This window comes from Coenobita brevimanus, chromosome 84 (assembly GCF_032717465.1).
Source record: "Coenobita brevimanus isolate Jiangsu-jjx chromosome 84, ASM3271746v2, whole genome shotgun sequence".
NCBI lineage: Eukaryota > Metazoa > Arthropoda > Malacostraca > Decapoda > Coenobitidae > Coenobita > Coenobita brevimanus.
In genome coordinates this window covers 47,446,528-47,461,385 of record NC_137037.1, presented here as the reverse complement: position 1 = coordinate 47,461,385, position 14,858 = coordinate 47,446,528, and the positions used below count along the sequence as shown (strand labels likewise).

The 14,858-nt window shown below is 46.0% G+C and overlaps 1 protein-coding gene across 2 annotated transcripts in view; it reads right to left on the bottom strand.

The window, feature by feature from the left end:
* Positions 1–14,601, bottom strand: part of LOC145410226 (uncharacterized) — a 28,034-nt gene extending 13,433 nt beyond the window's left edge. For both annotated transcript variants that reach the window (XM_080280447.1, XM_080280448.1), the window contains exon 1: positions 14,505–14,601. The gene's annotated coding sequence lies outside the window, so the exon portion shown is untranslated. The remainder of the gene's footprint in view (positions 1–14,504) is intronic.
* Positions 14,602–14,858: the final 257 nt, after the last annotated feature.

Genomic DNA, 14,858 nt, shown 5'->3' with positions numbered 1-14,858 from the left:
GAGGGAAGGGAAGAGGAAGAAGGAATGAGGTGGAGGGGAGAGGCAGAGGAGTGGAAGAGGAGGGTGAAGGATGAAGGGAGAGGAGGTGGAGGGGGGATGGGAGGGGAGAGGAGGTGGACTGGGAGGGGAAGGGGAGAGGAGGTGCATGGGAATAGAGGAGAAAGGAGGTGGTGCATGGGGAAGGGGAGGGGAGAGATGTATGATGAGGGGGAGGAGAGAGGAGGTGGATGGGCAGGGGCTGGGGAGAGGAGGTGCATGAGGAGGGGAAGGGAGGGAAGGTGGATGGGGAGAAGGAGGGGAAAGGAGGTGGAGGGGGAGGAGTAGGGGAGAGGAGGTGGATGGGGAGGGGGAAGGGAGAGGCGGTGCGTGGGGAGGGGGAGGGGAGAGGACCTACAGAGGGAAGGGAGGAGGGGAGAGGAGGTGTCATCATCATCATCATTATCCTGACCCTAATTCCCATGAGTAATGAAAAAAAAATAAAATAAAACGCACGTAAAAATAAATGTTCCATATTGACACGTGGAATATATTGGGTGGTTAGGGAGGCACAGGGGGGGAGACTTGCGTTAATACAGGTGGGTACTTAAAGCATCAAATACTACTCTAAAATTCTCTGTGATGAAGGTCTCAGGTCGAAGCCTCAGAAAATAAACTCTAAGCCTTTCACCTGTGTATCCCTAATCACTCTATACAACACACAGGTAAACAAATCCACCTCTCAGCCTTACGTCAGCACACCACACGACACCACAGCACCACAGACTCACAGTTTCCTACATCTCTCGGATTTCACTACTCAACCACACCGACCACACGAACCGGATCTACTGCAGAAGAAGGGGTAATATGATAGGGGTAGATGGAGAGGCGGACCACGGGTGAGATGAGGGATGAGGCTGAGAGAGGAGTGGGTACAAGAGAGATGACCTGTGAGGTAAGTACTGCACGTGAGTTGAAACAGACACAAGAGAATCCTAAATTCGAGAGACGTTTAGGGGGAAGACACCTTCAGCCTGCAGTCCACTGGGTTCACATTTTAGATGAACCTGGGGCTGCTATTACTACTACGGTTACTGAGTAAAGACCTACCAAGTAATGTCCTACTAAAACTACTACTATTATCAGTACTATGAGTAATGACGTACTCACTATCGACACAGAATTAAGGTCAAATGGCAGTTCTGATCATCAACGAGTAATCTGGGAGTAGAACTGGCTTGTTATACCAACTAGCCCTGCAGAGTCGACGAGAATGTAGTGGTATTATGACACTGAAAGAGTAGAGTGGCACTGCAGATCGACTGGCACTGTGAGAATGTCAACTAGATATACATAGCCCACGTGACACTGAGAATAGATCGACAGTATACAGTGTAGTGGCTCAAGTGGCACTGAGAAGAGTCACTAAGAATAAACTACCACTGAGAATAAGGTCCTGAGAATAAACCACCACTGAGAGTAAGCTGCGACCAACAACCAACTGGCACTGTAAGACTGTCACCTGGCACTATATACCTGTACCGCCGGTGGGAACAAACTGGCACTCCTAAACATTTCCGGAGCTTACTGTACGTCGCGTGGCAGCCCTCCCTCGAACCCCCCACCCCCACACCAGGAAACCCACCAAGGCCACGCCAACAATCCCATTAACAACAGCATTTGGGGCAGAAGAGTAGAGACACAGGGAGAAAAAGATGATGCAACTTTCTGCCTCCCACTGTCATGTCCGTCTGTTGCAATGTTGACCTGTTTGAAATAATCTCTCTGTCTGTTGCAATGTTGACCTGTTTGAAATCATCTCTGTCTGTTGAAATGACTCCTTCTTTGTAGTCATCTGTATGTCTGTTGCAATGTTGATTTATTTGGATTCATCTCTGTCTGCTGCAATGCTGACCTGTTTGAAGTCATCTCTGTCGCAGTCCTGCCTTATTTAGAATCATCTCTGTCTATTGCACTGTCACCTTCTGTGGGGTCATCTCTGAGTCAGTCGCAATTTCGTCACTGTTGAAGTCAATGAAATTATAACAGACAATTATCTTTGCAATGAAGCGTCGATAAAAATTTGTATGAAATTTATTGTGGTCCCCATACAAAATAAATAAATAAATAAATGAATAAATGATTGAATAAAAAAGGTGACATGTAACGAGAGAGTATGCCAAACTGCTCATGCGTGTCAGAGGGGAGTGTTTTTGCTGCCTGCCTGCATAACCTATCGATTTAACTCGCCTTCATCACGCATGTTATTATCGGGTTCCCATTCCTTGTAAAACCACCTCAACCTCATGACGTGTTTATCAGTTGTAGTCTTGGTCTCATAATACACGTAAATTTCATCATAAATGTGGTAAGTAATTTTTTTGGTGGCCGGCTTGCTGCGGTCCACTGAGTCCAGATGAACTTAGGGTTAGAACAAGAACAAAAACAAGAACAAGAATAACAGCAATAACAACAATGACAAAAACAACAACAACAATAGCACAACCACCACCACCACCACCACCACCAACAACAACAACAACAACAGCAACAACAACATTCCTTCCTCTTTCCAGTCTTCCTCTTCACCTAAACAAAATTACTTCCTGGTTCCTTCCTCCCTCTTAAACCATTAGCTACGATATTACTTCTTTTTTACTTTGGCGACCAGATGATATTATTCTATTTAAAAAAAGGTCTTTGAGTCATGGGATTAAATTTTTGAATATAGTATCATTATGTATTTATTTCCTTCTGTTAATTCTGTGAAAGTTAAGAATACTTGCAAATGGAGACGGCAATTTATTCTTCTCCTTCTCCTCCTCCTCCTCTTCCTCTTCCTCTTCCTCCTCCTCCTCCTCCTCCTTCTTCTTCTTCTGCTTGCCATGGTGTGTTTTCATGTATCGATGATCACGTTACTGTGAGTTCCTTTTAGGAGTCATTATCTTTTAGCAACTTCATTACTGTATTATGTCCTCTAATGTGTAAATAATTTTCACACATTTTGCAGAAGGGGAGAGAAAGAAAGAGAAAGATAGAAAGGGAGAGAAAGAAAAAGAGGAGAGAAAGAGAGAAAGGGGAAAAAAATAAAATGTCCTTACCCTCTATTCCACCCTCTCCGTCATTCAACTCCCTCCCCTCTCTCTCCCTCATCCTTCCATCCCCTCCGTCATCCCTCTACTTGCTCCCTCCCCCTCCCCCACCCCCTCCTCCTCTCTTTTCCCCTCTTCTCTCTCTCTCTCTCTCTCTCTCTCTCTCTCTCTCTCTCTCACCCACCCCTTCCTTTTCCCCCTTTCTCCCTCCCTTCCCTCTTCCTTCCCTTCCCTCTTTCACCCTCTCACCTCCTCTGTCATCCTTGTCCTTATTCCCTACCCCTCCCTACATCTCCCCACCCACTCTCTCCTCCCCTCTTCTCTCTCTCCCATCCTCCCCCTCCTTTTCCCCTTCCTCTCTCTCCCCTCCCCCGCCCTCCTCCTTACCTCTCCTCTCTCATCTTTCTCTCTCCCCTACCTCACCTCTGACCACAAATTCAAGTCACGTGGCCCTTCACGCGGCTAAAACCTCCCTCAGTACTTGTGCGTATTTGACTCGACGAGGCAATACCCACTCTGTGACGATGGTGAGGGGTTCCTAAATCATCGTCGTCATCGTCATCATCGTCTGTCATTGTACGCGTCATTATCATCTCTCACAGTCATCATCATCATTATCATCATCATCAGTCATTGTATTCGTCATTATCATCTAATATAGTAATCGTCATCATCATCATCTTATATTCTTAAATAAATGTATGGCGTTTAGTGTGAATGTAAGTTTAGTATAGAAATAAAGAAAATAAAAAAGACATTAATGAGAACATGCTTGGTTACTCTTATGGTACTTGAAAACAGAGGAAAAGATCAACAAAGGTGGATGGTCAGGAGATGTCAGCTTGAACATACTCTCCTCACCTTAACGTGGCCCAGATTTTCGTCCTTTTGCAATTAATTTCACGTAACTCAATGGTAGAAATAATGACTAAGTCTCTAACATGATTTCTATAGGACTTCTTCGTGACTAGCATCATATTCTAGTTTTAATCTGTTGTTAGTATTTAGTAAGAGAGATGTCAGTTTTAGGCCAAGATAAAATGCAATTAGGTTCGTCTCTGTTACGGGGTCATGTGACGGTAATTGGGCTGTTAGAGAGGGCTGGTGGTTCGTTTGTCAGGAAGCCAGAATGAAGAGTTTACTTGACTGATTGATTGATTGATTGATTGATTGATTGATTGATTGATTGGTTGGTTGTGTGAGTGTGAAGTGGGTAGGGAGGAGAGACACAAGAAGTGGGGTGAACTGAGTGACTTGTGAAGTGTTGGCTGTGTGGACTGTTTTACACACACACACACACACACACACACACACACACACACACACACACACACACACACACACACACACACACACACACACACACACACACTGCACATGCCCTCTAAAATTTCACTGCATCCTCACTGCTCTCGTACCCCAGCTCAGAACACTTGCCTTATGGTACATCTCTCTCTCTCTCTCTCTCTCTCTCTCTCTCTGGTACATCTTGCTCCATCTTTCCGTAACACTGACCTTCACTGGGGTACAGGCAACGTGAGTAGCTTGTATAATCTTTTGGCGCGTGGAACTACTCGTATATAGTTAACACATGGACGCCTCGTGGTCTAGTGGGCTAAGGCTCTCCGTAGTGGGTTAAGGCGCCCTAACTGGAGTTGGCCCACTGCCCCACACCCCTACTCTCATGATTAGACAATAAAGGATAACGCAATAAAATAAATGAATCGATTACCAAGCTAATTCAAGAGCTGAATGACATGGTAAACAATACTATCCACCATAAGAGAATGTGAACCCAGTGGACTGCAGGCTGAAGTTGTCCCTCTCCTGAAGTCCACCAGCCTCTATTTTTTGGGGGATGGGGAGGGACATGGGGATGTTTGTATGACCGGGCAGTGCCACCTCCCTGTTGTATCAATGCCACCACGTGAAGGAGCCCCTCTCCAGCACCAGTGGCGGGTTTATAGGGTAAATGAAATCTGCACTGCGATAAGCGAGGAGTCAAGAACCAAAAAAAAGAGGACAGATAAGATAAAGGCCTCCGATTCTATCCTATTAAGTTTTTTGTTCACCCTCCCTACATATGGTACGAATGTCAGACAGGGTGCTGGAAAAGTCTCTGGGTAGTGGGAGACTTGGGGTTTGTGTGTGTGTGTGTGTGTGTGTGTGTGTGTGTGTGTGTGTGTGTGTGTGTGTGTGTGTGTGTGCGTGTGTGTGTGTGTGGCTTCTGTGGATTTGGTAGTATGCTAGGTGTGGCAGTGTGTAATGTGTGGTGTGGCAGTGTAGTATGTAAGGTGGCGTATTACAGTATAAGACAGTGTGAAGTGTGGCAGTGTGAAGTGTAACATTATGAAGAGTAACAGCGTGAGGTGAGAGAGGCTTCTACAACACACTGATATTTTTTCCAACACCCCATGAAAATTCCACTGGTAAAAAAAAAAGAAAGAAAAAAAAAGACAACACGAAATCTCTGCAGATAAGAAAGTATGGTACAAGGAGATTAGAGGATGTAAAAAAAAGAGTGATAAAATGAGAGAGAGAGAGAGAGAGAGAGAGAGAGAGAGAGAGAGAGAGAGGGAGAGAGAGAGAGGGAGGGGGAGGGAAAGATATCAAAGCTAGTAATTACAAAAACTTCTAACCAACTTTTACAACAAACAAGTATCCATAACACAACTATTTTCACAGCTTGTCTTGTTTTGTGTATTTCCTCCCTTTGATATTCACATGTCCCTCTCCCACTTCCATCAACCCCTCTCTATGCTCAATCTTTTCCATCCCCTTTCCCTTCCCTCACTCCTCTCTACCCCTCTCCTCCGCTATCCCAGTAGTTACTCCCTCTTCCTCCCTTTCCCCCCCCCCGGGCCCCCTCCATCCGCTTTCCCTCCCCTGCTCCCTCCCTTCCAGGCCCCTTCCTCCCTTTCCGCCCTTCCTCTGGCCAAGCAATATGGCCTAATAATACGGAAGGAGAGGAACCACATTTTTCAGAGGCCAGAGCGTCTCCTCGTTGCTATGGAAACGACTCACAGCAAAATAGAGTAACCCATTCACTACGACGATACATTAATTTTTTCCCCACACATGTAATTTAGGTTATACGTAGGGTGGTCCATACATAACGCCCTTCTTCCATTCTCTCAAGGGATTTATCGTGTGTTGCGGTGACGGCCCTTATTTGTGCCTGTCCTGCATCACTTACACGGTTCCTATTCCCACTGCCACGCCCACGCCCACACCAGCACACTGAGCCTCGCCCTGTGATCTGTAATTCCTATGTACAGTTGCGGACATAAATATCGATACACTTCACTCCGATAATTAACGAAACAGTGAACAATAACTTTCGACACTCACTAACGCTATCATTGGAACCTAACAAACTTTTCGGAATAATACAAACGAGTTTCATAATTGTTAGACTGAGAAATGGAGCGATATTCTTGTCTGCAGCTAATCCCTCCTTCCCAGCCCTCTTCTTGCTGCCAAACCCCATCTTTATCATCTTGTCATTCTTCCTTAATCATGAACACGACTGTCTCGCTTTTATCTTTCTTCAAGCTTCTGTTGCCCCAAATTTACTTCTATCTATCTATCCATCCATCCGTCAATCTATATATCTATCTATCTATAACTCAGTCTCTCTTCTAAATCCTATCCCCTTCCCTTACACTTCCTCACCCCTTCACTCTCCCTTACACCCTCCCCTCCGTTACACCATTTACGCCTTCCCCTCTCTCCACTACACTTCCTCACCCCTACTTCTTCCCCACCATACATCCACCCTTACACCCAACACCTTCCCTTACACCTTGCGCTCCCTTGCACCTTCTCCTACACCCTCCCTCCTCCCTTACACTTCCTCACTCTTACACTCTCTCCACGCCCCCTCCCCACCCCACACACCCCTCCTATAACCCTGACCCTGAAACTCCTAAAACTCTAAAGCCTTTCTTGATGAGAGAGAGAGAGAGAGAGAGAGAGAGAATATTCAACCACCCAGGTATACTTTCTCCAAGTCAGACTTAATCAACATTATTGATTATGGAACTCCTTCACTCAGGGTCGTATTTTCGCTGGAGCAGGAGGCTTCGTAACACCACTTCCTAAGCGATTTATTCAGCACACTTCACTTCAGTATCCTAATTAATACAAACAAAATAAACACTGAAACGATATAAACAACACTGGAGAATAACTGAAATGTGTCGGTGCAGGAAAAATCAGTAAGGATCAGGTGTTACGAGAGCCCCCAGTCAACAAGAAGGCCTGTTCCATATAACCCCCATTCTCTTTCTCCCAGTGAGGTGACGAGGGGAAGGGGAGACCAGCAAACTCAATTTTCACCCCACGTAAGAGGTGCATAATTGACGAAGGGAGACGCCCGCTTACTTCACATGCAAACTGGGTGAGTGACTTGCTCCTGTTTTTTTTTTTTTTTTTTTTTGGTACGCGTTCTGTCTCCCTCTTTTCCTCTGTCTGTCTGTCCCTTATTATCCATTTATCTATCTATCTCCCTCTCCCTCTGTCTGTCTGTCTGTCCGTCTCTGTTTCTCACTGTCTATCTCTGTATCTCCCTCTGTGTGCCTGTCTCTATCTGTCTTGTCAATCAACCAATCTATCTATCTATCTCCCTCTCTCCCTCTTTCTATCTATCTGCCTCTCTCCCTGTCTCTTACACTATCCATCCATCTATCTATCTATCTAATGAAAAGGAGGGACATACTTGTCATGTACTGTACAAATAGAAGACCTTACGTACCCTAATTACTTTCCATACATTATTTCGTCTCACTCTCAACACCTACTCAATTTTCACTGAATCTGTGCTCTCTCTCTCTCTCTCTCTCACACACACACACACACACACACACACACACACACACACACACACACACACACACAAGGTACTTCCATCTTCGGATTTTTGGTACTCCTTCAACTTTCTCGTCCGATTTTTTGTTCCTTGTTCCATTTGCACACGTAATTTTAACTCAGACTTTAATAAATCCTCAGTGACAAGACGGGGGAAAAAAAAAAGAAGAAGATAATTCGCTTTTTAGATTTTTTGTACAGCTGGGGACAAGAATATCTCTCCACTCTCTCGCTGAACAAGTACGGAATTCTTACGTAATATTCATAAAAGTTTGATGGGCTTCCAAGCAATCATCATCGGGTTTCGAAAGCCATCACTCACTGTCTCATTGCTTATCGTTCGGATGTGGATCGATATTTTTGTCCGCAGCTTCTCGACGTGTTCGTTCGGGGCTATTTATTTATTTATTTATGTACATATTTATTTTGGGGGTCTCAAGCAAGCTTCATGTGCAATTGTACGTTTGCTTTAATTTTTAGTAAGAAGAAGAGATACCTAGCTTTAAAAATATGTGTATAAGAAAAGCTAGTTGGCTCTTTACAATTTTGTTACCTGCTCTGCCTGCATATAATCTTACTTAAGACAGTTCTAGTCATCATTAAGCAAAACCATCTGCGTGCTCTCTGTAGGTCTTCATTGCTTCACTCTTCATTACCTTCTTGTCACTTCTTCTTCTCTTCTTCATGCCTCCCGCTCCCCTCACCCTCTACACCTCCTCTCGCCCTCATACCTTCTCTCGTCAATGCTCCCCCCCCCTCTCTCTTTCTCTCCCTCTCCCTCTCCCTTCACCTACACATTTCCCCTCCCCTCTACATCCCTCCCCTCCACACATTCCGTTCACTTCCCCTCCTCCTCTCCCTCCTCTCCCCTCTACACGTCCCCTTACTTCCCTCACACACTTCCCTTTTCCCTCCACACCCCCCTCTTCCCTCCACGCTTCCTCCCCCTCCATCTTTTCCCTTCATTTCCGACTTCTTTCTGGCTTCCTGTAAAACATGCATTTTCTTGTTTACATCTTATCGACGCTTCCTATTGCAGTTTTGTTGTTTTTCTTGTTTTTGACTTTTTTCGTTCGTTCTGTCTTTTATTTTCTTTGTTCATGCGTTGCGGGTAAGTATTTTTTTGTTGGTTGGCGTTTGTGTGTGTGTGTGTGTGTGTGTGTGTGTGTGTGTGTGTGTGTGTGTGTGTGTGTGTGTGTGTGTGTGTGTGTGTGTGTGTGTGTGTGTGTGTGTGTGTGTGTGTGTGTGTGTGTGCTCCATGTTTTGAAGGTCTTGATGCCTCATTTTTTTGGTATGTTGGGTATCGTGGAGGGGAAGGTGTAGTGTGTAGGTGTGGTGGGGGAGGGGAAGGGGTGTATTGGGGAATGGAGGCTTGGGAGAGGGATGGGTAGTGTAGAGTTGTTGTAGGAGGGAAAGGTAGTGCGGAAGAAGGGGAGGGGGGATGGAGTGGGGGCTGTGGAGGTAGAGAGAGAAGGAGGGTGGAGAGAGAAAAGCGTGGAAGAGATGGGGTGGAGGTGTGGTAGGGGGAGGAGTGGAGGTGTACAGGGGTAGGCAGAGTGGATAGGGAGGGGTGGAGAGGTAGGGTGGAGCTTGTCAGAGGCAGGCGTTTCTCCACATGCCGATCAATTGCGGTACACGTGACTACCGAGGCGGCCCTAGCTTCCCACGTGCCGCCCATACTGCACGTCGGTACCCAAACAGAAAGGTATTGATGCAGGTACTGAGGAAGGGTAGATACTGAGACAGGTGCAGAGGGAGGTACTTGGGGAGGGCAGGTATTGAGGGAGGGCAGGGTACTGAGAATGTTATTGATGTGATGCAAGTACTGAGGGAGGGCAAGCACTGAGGCAGGTACTGAGGGAGGTACTGAGGGAGGGCAGACGCAGATGGCTATTCATTAACAAACCATCCCATCAAAAAATCCCTTTTTCGGATTGTCTTGGTCTGGTGGTCAAGTGGTCAGAACTCCCCTCTCGGACTGTTAAGTTTTTCAATCACACAGTGCTATCAAGGGAAGTAGTTTGGTCATCTACCTTTAAATCTACGTTAGCCTAGCCTCGGGACCCTACACCTAGAAGGGGATAAATACGGGATTGGATGCTGCCGATTATAGATGTATATTATGATGGTTCGACGCTGGAGAGAGACGCCTTCATGTGGTGGCACTGATATAACTAGGTGGATCCAATGCCCCGTTATACGAAAGTCCCTCATTTCCCCCTTTATCCCCTGAAAGGAAGATGGTGGAGTGCAGCAGGAGGACAGCTTCAGCCTACAGATTACTGGGTTCACATTCAGATGAACCTGGGGCACGAAGAACAAGAACAAGAACAAGAACAAGGACAACAATGATAGTTCAGTTCAGTATGGGAGGAAGGAGGGAAGTGTTGTTCAAGCGTTGATAAGAGAGTACAAAGATACGGAAATCAATGATAAGGAAAAAGGATTGATTTTTAACCCCTCCACTACGACAGCGCCTTCGTATATTTAAATCGTGTTGCCTCCAGACGATTTTGTTCAGCTTCGGGTGGGTTTTTGGCAGTGAGGGGAGTAATGGAGAAGGTTTCTAATTCTTTAACTGCCTGGTACCTCTCCTAAACTTAAGATTTTTTTTTACATCCCTTAAAATGATATTCTGAAAAGGTCGCAGGGTTCCTAAGACTGTATCACTTTTTCGAAGGTCAGTGCTCAGTAGTAGTAGTAGTAGTAGTAGCAGCAGCAGCAGTAGTAGTAGTAGTAGTAGTAGCAGCAGCAGCAGCAGCAGCAGTAGTAGTAGTAGTAGTAGTAGTAATAGCAGCCCCAGGTTCATCTAAATGCGAACCCAGTGGACTGCAGGCTGAAATTTCCCCTCTCTTGCAGCCCACCATCCTCCTTTTCCGGGGTAGGGGGGAAGCTATGGGATGTTTTTCTAGCCAAGCATCTCCACCGCCCAGTTCTATCGGTGCCACCACGTGAAGGCGTCCCTCTCCAGCGCCTCAATGCCCAGTCTTGTTATTCATTCTGCGAAGTGGATCAGTATTTATGGCCGCATCTGGGCGTGACTTCCTCTTGACTATCCACCCATATTTCGAGTCATTGTAAAGGAATTATTGATCGTGTACGTGACTTTCCTCCCGACTGTCCACGGAATAGGCCTACCCATCTCCCCCTCCAAGTCCTCCTCCTCCTCCCAACCCCCCCCCACCTCCTCTCTCCCTTCCTGCTTTGCTATCCTTGTCGTTAACTCAGGGAATAAATTTTGTTAGTTATAAATTACTCTACACCAAACAGACTTGAAAGGACTGTTGGGTTTGTTGTCGTTTGTTTTTCTTGTTATGCCGATCATTCTCACTTGCCTCCCCCCCTTCCCCATACCTCTCTCACCTGCCCACCCCCACTCCCCTTCCAGCCCCCCCAAAACTCCCCTACCTCCCCCTCCCCCCAGCTCTCTCACTCCCTATCCCCCTCCAGCAACCCCACCTGCCTCCCAAAAGCTGTCCTGCCTTCCTCCCCAAGCTCGCTCACTTCCTCCCTCCAGTTCCCATACCTGCCTTCCTCAAAACTCCCCTACCTCCCCCTCCCCAGCTCCCTCACCTCCTCCCCAATCTCCCCCTCATCTCCCCCTTCCCCCCAGCTGGATCTGCCTGCACTTAGCGGACTTTATATGTGTCAGTCACGAGTTTGACCCGCGGTACAGGGAGCGTCGACCCCCCATCCTGTCACGTACACCCACCTCCACATCACGTACATTCCTCTACATCACGTACACCCCTCCACATCACGTACATACATCTCCATATCATGTGCATTACCTCTAACATCACGTACATCTCTCTCCACATCACGTACACTCCTCCACATCACGTACACCCTTCCACATCACGTACATATTTCACCACATCACGTACATTATCCCTAACATCACGTACATCCTCCTCTACATCACGTATACTCCTCCACATCACGTACATCCCCTCCATATCACGTACAGTTGGCTTTATAGCACGTATACCCCCTGCACATCACGTACATATTTCTCCATTTCACGTACATTACCCCTAACATCACGTACATCTTCCTCTACATCACGTACACCCCTCCATATCACGTACATCCCCCCCATATCACGTACATTTTGCTTTATATCACGTACACCCCCTCCATATCACGTTCACTATCCTCTGCATCACGTACACTCCTTCACATCACGTAAACTATCCTCCACATCACGTACATTAGCCTCTAGTTCACGTACATTCCCCTTCACATCACGTACATCCGCCACCACGTGCACCCCAGCCTCCTATGAACTACTCCCAGCTGAACTGTCTGGCGTTACGGGGAATAAAACACTAGAGTAGACCCAACCATGAGGGGGCACTGAATCGCTTTCAGCACTGTTAAACAAAGCACTTCCAGTGATACCCTCTTGACGAGTAGGGACCCGGGGCTAGGCTAGGGTATTCCATCACATTTCAAGGTAGACGGCGGTAATCTAAGTGGAAATTTCTCAACACTTTTTCCATAGCGACTCATTCGACACATGACACCGCAATAGCCTGTTGTATGACACTGATATAAACAACGCCCACTTTAACGCGATGTAAACAAAATGCAAGGGAACGCTAAGATGTAATATGCCAACTAAATCGCTAAGGAGGAGGTGTTACGAAGCCTCCTACAATGCCACCCAGCTGACCACGCAACTTCCCTCACGACATTATCAATATTCTTCCCGTCGTCTCTTTAGGGATCGAACTCTCTCGCACGTGCCAAGGCCGCCACTTCAGGACGTTTTTATCTCTGCACCACGTCTGTCTTCACCCAACGGAACTGGGCCACTCTCACGACTTGAATACTTAGCCGTGGTTGCGTGAAATTAAATGAGCCTTTGTTATAGGACAGGAATGAATCTCCCTGGTCGCTAGTCAGATGAAGCCTCCAGTCTGCGTACACCTGGCTATCAACTGAGCAAAAAAGTTTTCAGGATATTTGTCAGGTTAGAGTAAAAGGACTACAGACCGCCAAAACGTTCGTAATTATTCAATCACCTTCAACTCCGTCTTATTTCCATTATTATGGTTCAGAACAGACGATCTTGATGCAGTTCAGGGGAGACCTTTTGTGGTGAAGGATTCTTATATATGTATATATATATATACGTACGTAAATCATCTTGGGTAAGATTCTCATACTTATTGACAATCGATTTTCTACGGTAAATAAGATTAGTTTTCCCGTGAAGTACAAGGAGAGATGAGTGCAGTCTTTCCTTGTAAGTTATTCATCATCAACATCATCACCATCATTTAAAAAAATCTTGGTTACGAGGGAAAATTATCGTATATTCATATACATTTGTCTCAGCACTACGGACAATGAAAATTTTCCTATGTTTCACTACGACTTTAACTTGGCCCAGATTTTCGTCCTTTTATAACTTATTTCACGTAGATCAGTGGCCGAAAAAGACAATGCTTCAGCTCGACAACCTTTCCACAGCACTTTTTCTTGATTAGTAATATAATCAGTTGCTAATCTTTTGACACAACTCAGCATTAAAGATGGAAAGATTGCAATGTTAGGCCAAGTTAGAGTGAAACGAGTATAGTTCTTGCAAAACCGAAACAACGTTGCATCAAGTTGCAAACAAGTTCTAGAGTTCACTTCCCCTCTAGATGGGGAAGTGTGGTACTGCTGGGACTCACTTATTTACCAGGATTCACTCAGTTACCAGGACTCACTTAGTTACCAGGACTCACTCAGTTACCAGGACTCACTCAGTTACCAGGACTCACTCAGTTACCAGGACTCAGTTACCAGGACTCACTTAGTTACAAGGACTCAGTTACAAGGACTCAGTTGCCAGGAATCAGTTACCAGGACTCACTTAGTTACCAGGACTCACTTAGTTACCAGGACTCACTCATTTACCAGGACTCACTCAGTTACCAGGACTCACTTAGTTACCGTTTATTACAAGTACGAAAGCCAATTTTACAGCAGTATGACAACCCAAATTATGTATCAAACCTTAGAATGAGTAATAAAAAAAAAAAGATTTCGACTCTACTTCCTGGGTCAGTGAGAGCGGTTGTGTAATAAAGCATTGGCGTTGAGTAATACGGCGGTGTTGACAAGGAGATAATAGGTTTTAGCTTTCCCAGTCTTTCTTCCTGGTTTGTAGCGCTGCTGACACGTGTTGCGTGTGGCTGTGAGCGACGCACGTGAGGCTCCAACCGGAAACAAGGAACGAACCAAAACGAAAGAACAAATACAAATAAATTATTCCTTGCTCCTTTTTCATGATCAAAAGTCAGGATGTGCCTCCAAAGTATCCAAGAAGGATATAGAGCATCAGCTAATTAACTCATATATACTTGCAAGTTTCATTTGTAAAGTCGTGAACAACTGTTATCATGGATAGGTTTGTATCCAGCCTAAGCACGCTAAACTTGGCGAGATAATAAGTCTTGGATTATTCATTACTACTTCCACCTAATGTATCATTTGCTTTGCCTGAAAACAATTCAGTGTACTATTTCACACACCACACTTCCTCCACAAGCACAAGCACACACCTACCTTGATTCCTGCCTGGGAGAGTGAAGAGCGACGGTGAGAAACGGAGAGCAGAGTGACGACGAAGAGGAAAAAAGTGACTGTCGATAACGGCTGGGGAGGTAAGCGTGGCTGTGGAGAGAGTGAGAGAAAGAGAGCGAGTGATTCACGAGAGCGAGCTGCGGGCGGAGTGCGGGTGAGGGCTGAAGTGGCACAATATAAGGGCTGTGGACACGTGACATGATCGGGCTCCCATTCTCGTCGGGTAAGGAGACACCGTCAAGGCCTTGCTCCCTATAGTGCTTTTACGCTAACCTGGGCCACATCTTCGTTCTTCTGCAGCTTATTTCACGTTGCTCGGTGGCAGCAAAAGATCAT